Raw genomic sequence first — 5,603 nt, 5'->3', positions numbered from 1 at the left:
CCACGTCTGCTTGCTTCACGAGTTGCCCCACGTCCGTTTGGTTGACGAGTTGCCCGGCACTTCTGCTTAACTAATTGCCGTTCGTAGGTCAGCTTGGTTTACGGGTTGCCCCACGAAAGCTTGATGCACGAGTTGCCTGTCCGTCTGGTTCACGAGTTGCCCCACGTCTGCCTGGTTCACGAATTGCCCCACGTCCGTTTGGTTCATGAGTTGCCCAGTCCTTCTGGTGCATTGCCGTTCGTAGGTTAGCTTGGTTTACGAGTTGCTCCACGAAAGCTTGATTCACGAGTTCCCTGGCCGTCTGGTTCACGAGTTGCCCCACGTCTGCTTGCTTCACGAGTTGCCCCACGTCCGTTTGGTTGACGAGTTGCCCGGCACTTCTGCTTAACTAATTGCCGTTCGTAGGTCAGCTTGGTTTACGGGTTGCCCCACGAAAGCTTGATGCACGAGTTGCCTGTCCGTCTGGTTCACGAGTTGCCCCACGTCTGCCTGGTTCACGAATTGCCCCACGTCCGTTTGGTTCATGAGTTGCCCAGTCCTTCTGGTGCATTGCCGTTCGTAGGTTAGCTTGGTTTACGAGTTGCTCCACGAAAGCTTGATTCACGAGTTGCCTGTCCGTCTGGTTCACGAGTTGCCCCACGTCTGCCTGGTTCACGAATTGCCCCACGTCCATTTGGTTCATGAGTTGCCCAGTCCTTCAGGTGCATTGCCGTTCGTACGTCAGCTTGGTTTACGAATTGCTCCAGGAAAGCTTGATTCACGAGTTCCCTGGCCGTCTGGTTCACGAGTTGCCCCACGTCTGCTTGGTTCACGAGTTGCCCCACGTTCGTTTGGTTGACGAGTTGCCCGGCCCTTCTGCTTAACTAATTGCCGTTCGTAGGTCAGCTTGGTTTACGAGTTGCTCCACGAAAGCTTGATTCACGAGTTCCCTGGCCGTCTGGTTCACGAGTTGCCCCAGGTCTGCTTGCTTCACTAATTGCTCCACGTCCATTTGGTTGACGAGTTGCCCGGCACTTCTGCTTAACTAATTGCCGTTCGTAGGTCAGCTTGGTTTACGGGTTGCCCCACGAAAGCTTGACTCACGAGTTGCCTGTCCGTCTGGTTCACGAGTTGCCCCACGTCTGCCTGGTTCACGAATTGCCCCACGTCCGTTTGGTTCATGAGTTGCCCAGTCCTTCTGGTGCATTGCCGTTCGTAGGTCAGCTTGGTTTACGAGTTACTCCACGAAAGCTTGATTCACGAGTTCCCTGGCCGTCTGGTTCACGAGTTGCCCCACGTCTGCTTGCTTCACTAATTGCTCCACGTCCATTTGGTTGACGAGTTGCCCGGCACTTCTGCTTAACTAATTGCCGTTCGTAGGTCAGCTTGGTTTACGAGTTGCCCCACGAAAGCTTGATTCACGAGTTGCCTGTCCGTCTGGTTCACGAGTTGCCCCACGTCTGCCTGGTTCACGAATTGCCCCACGTCCATTTGGTTCATGAGTTGCCCAGTCCTTCTGGTGAATTGCCGTTCGTACGTCAGCTTGGTTTACGAGTTGCTCCACGAAAGCTTGATTCACGAGTTCCCTGGCCGTCTGGTTCACGAGTTGCCCCACGTCTGCTTGGTTCACGAATTGCCCCACGTCCATTTGGTTGACGAGTTGCCCGGCCCTTCTGCTTAACTAATTGCCGTTCGTAGGTCAGCTTGGTTTACGAATTGCTCCAGGAAAGCTTGATTGACGAGTTCCCTGGCCGTCTGGTTCACGAGTTGCCCCACGTCTGCTTGGTTCACGAGTTGCCTGTCCGACTGGTTCACGAGTTGCCCCAGGTCTGCCTGGTTCACGAATTGCCCCACGTCCGTTTGGTTCATGAGTTGCCCAGTCCTTCTGGTGCATTGCCGTTCGTAGGTCAGCTTGGTTTACGAGTTGCTCCACGAAAGCTTGATTCACGAGTTCCCTGGCCGTCTGGTTCACGAGTTGCCACAGGTCTGCTTGCTTCACTAATTGCTCCACGTCCATTTGGTTGACGAGTTGCCCGGCACTTCTGCTTAACTAATTGCCGTTCGTAGGTCAGCTTGGTTTACGGGTTGCCCCACGAAAGCTTGATGCACGAGTTGCCTGTCCGTCTGGTTCACGAGTTGCCCCACGTCTGCCTGGTTCACGAATTGCCCCACGTCCGTTTGGTTCATGAGTTGCCCAGTCCTTCTGCTGCATTGCCGTTCGTAGGTTAGCTTGGTTTACGAGTTGCTCCACGAAAGCTTGATTCACGAGTTCCCTGGCCGTCTGGTTCACGAGTTGCCCCACGTCTGCTTGCTTCACGAGTTGCCCCACGTCCGTTTGGTTGACGAGTTGCCCGGCACTTCTGCTTAACTAATTGCCGTTCGTAGGTCAGCTTGGTTTACGGGTTGCCCCACGAAAGCTTGATGCACGAGTTGCCTGTCCGTCTGGTTCACGAGTTGCCCCACGTCTGCCTGGTTCACGAATTGCCCCACGTCCGTTTGGTTCATGAGTTGCCCAGTCCTTCTGGTGCATTGCCGTTCGTAGGTTAGCTTGGTTTACGAGTTGCTCCACGAAAGCTTGATTCACGAGTTCCCTGGCCGTCTGGTTCACGAGTTGCCCCACGTCTGCTTGCTTCACGAGTTGCCCCACGTCCGTTTGGTTGACGAGTTGCCCGGCACTTCTGCTTAACTAATTGCCGTTCGTAGGTCAGCTTGGTTTACGGGTTGCCCCACGAAAGCTTGATGCACGAGTTGCCTGTCCGTCTGGTTCACGAGTTGCCCCACGTCTGCCTGGTTCACGAATTGCCCCACGTCCGTTTGGTTCATGAGTTGCCCAGTCCTTCTGGTGCATTGCCGTTCGTAGGTTAGCTTGGTTTACGAGTTGCTCCACGAAAGCTTGATTCACGAGTTGCCTGTCCGTCTGGTTCACGAGTTGCCCCACGTCTGCCTGGTTCACGAATTGCCCCACGTCCATTTGGTTCATGAGTTGCCCAGTCCTTCAGGTGCATTGCCGTTCGTACGTCAGCTTGGTTTACGAATTGCTCCAGGAAAGCTTGATTCACGAGTTCCCTGGCCGTCTGGTTCACGAGTTGCCCCACGTCTGCTTGGTTCACGAGTTGCCCCACGTTCGTTTGGTTGACGAGTTGCCCGGCCCTTCTGCTTAACTAATTGCCGTTCGTAGGTCAGCTTGGTTTACGAGTTGCTCCACGAAAGCTTGATTCACGAGTTCCCTGGCCGTCTGGTTCACGAGTTGCCCCAGGTCTGCTTGCTTCACTAATTGCTCCACGTCCATTTGGTTGACGAGTTGCCCGGCACTTCTGCTTAACTAATTGCCGTTCGTAGGTCAGCTTGGTTTACGGGTTGCCCCACGAAAGCTTGACTCACGAGTTGCCTGTCCGTCTGGTTCACGAGTTGCCCCACGTCTGCCTGGTTCACGAATTGCCCCACGTCCGTTTGGTTCATGAGTTGCCCAGTCCTTCTGGTGCATTGCCGTTCGTAGGTCAGCTTGGTTTACGAGTTACTCCACGAAAGCTTGATTCACGAGTTCCCTGGCCGTCTGGTTCACGAGTTGCCCCACGTCTGCTTGCTTCACTAATTGCTCCACGTCCATTTGGTTGACGAGTTGCCCGGCACTTCTGCTTAACTAATTGCCGTTCGTAGGTCAGCTTGGTTTACGAGTTGCCCCACGAAAGCTTGATTCACGAGTTGCCTGTCCGTCTGGTTCACGAGTTGCCCCACGTCTGCCTGGTTCACGAATTGCCCCACGTCCATTTGGTTCATGAGTTGCCCAGTCCTTCTGGTGAATTGCCGTTCGTACGTCAGCTTGGTTTACGAGTTGCTCCACGAAAGCTTGATTCACGAGTTCCCTGGCCGTCTGGTTCACGAGTTGCCCCACGTCTGCTTGGTTCACGAATTGCCCCACGTCCATTTGGTTGACGAGTTGCCCGGCCCTTCTGCTTAACTAATTGCCGTTCGTAGGTCAGCTTGGTTTACGAATTGCTCCAGGAAAGCTTGATTGACGAGTTCCCTGGCCGTCTGGTTCACGAGTTGCCCCACGTCTGCTTGGTTCACGAGTTGCCTGTCCGACTGGTTCACGAGTTGCCCCAGGTCTGCCTGGTTCACGAATTGCCCCACGTCCGTTTGGTTCATGAGTTGCCCAGTCCTTCTGGTGCATTGCCGTTCGTAGGTCAGCTTGGTTTACGAGTTGCTCCACGAAAGCTTGATTCACGAGTTCCCTGGCCGTCTGGTTCACGAGTTGCCACAGGTCTGCTTGCTTCACTAATTGCTCCACGTCCATTTGGTTGACGAGTTGCCCGGCACTTCTGCTTAACTAATTGCCGTTCGTAGGTCAGCTTGGTTTACGGGTTGCCCCACGAAAGCTTGATGCACGAGTTGCCTGTCCGTCTGGTTCACGAGTTGCCCCACGTCTGCCTGGTTCACGAATTGCCCCACGTCCGTTTGGTTCATGAGTTGCCCAGTCCTTCTGCTGCATTGCCGTTCGTAGGTTAGCTTGGTTTACGAGTTGCTCCACGAAAGCTTGATTCACGAGTTCCCTGGCCGTCTGGTTCACGAGTTGCCCCACGTCTGCTTGCTTCACGAGTTGCCCCACGTCCGTTTGGTTGACGAGTTGCCCGGCACTTCTGCTTAACTAATTGCCGTTCGTAGGTCAGCTTGGTTTACGGGTTGCCCCACGAAAGCTTGACGCACGAGTTGCCTGTCCGTCTGGTTCACGAGTTGCCCCACGTCTGCCTGGTTCACGAATTGCCCCACGTCCGTTTGGTTCATGAGTTGCCCAGTCCTTCTGGTGCATTGCCGTTCGTAGGTTAGCTTGGTTTACGAGTTGCTCCACGAAAGCTTGATTCACGAGTTCCCTGGCCGTCTGGTTCACGAGTTGCCCCACGTCTGCTTGCTTCACGAGTTGCCCCACGTCCGTTTGGTTGACGAGTTGCCCGGCACTTCTGCTTAACTAATTGCCGTTCGTAGGTCAGCTTGGTTTACGGGTTGCCCCACGAAAGCTTGATGCACGAGTTGCCTGTCCGTCTGGTTCACGAGTTGCCCCACGTCTGCCTGGTTCACGAATTGCCCCACGTCCGTTTGGTTCATGAGTTGCCCAGTCCTTCTGGTGCATTGCCGTTCGTAGGTTAGCTTGGTTTACGAGTTGCTCCACGAAAGCTTGATTCACGAGTTGCCTGTCCGTCTGGTTCACGAGTTGCCCCACGTCTGCCTGGTTCACGAATTGCCCCACGTCCATTTGGTTCATGAGTTGCCCAGTCCTTCAGGTGCATTGCCGTTCGTACGTCAGCTTGGTTTACGAATTGCTCCAGGAAAGCTTGATTCACGAGTTCCCTGGCCGTCTGGTTCACGAGTTGCCCCACGTCTGCTTGGTTCACGAGTTGCCTGTCTGACTGGTTCACGAGTTGCCCCACGTCTGCTTGGTTCACGAATTGCCCCACGTCCATTTGGTTGACGAGTTGCCCGGCCCTTCTGCTTAACTAATTGCCGTTCGTAGGTCAGCTTGGTTTACGAATTGCTCCACGAAAGCTTGATTGACGAGTTCCCTGGCCGTCTGGTTCACGAGTTGCCCCACGTCTGCTTGGTTCACGAGTTGCCTGTCTGACTGGTTCACG

Source organism: Narcine bancroftii, unplaced genomic scaffold (assembly GCF_036971445.1).
Source record: "Narcine bancroftii isolate sNarBan1 unplaced genomic scaffold, sNarBan1.hap1 Scaffold_286, whole genome shotgun sequence".
In the NCBI taxonomy this organism is placed as follows: domain Eukaryota; kingdom Metazoa; phylum Chordata; class Chondrichthyes; order Torpediniformes; family Narcinidae; genus Narcine; species Narcine bancroftii.
Note: the sequence above shows the minus strand (reverse complement) of the source record.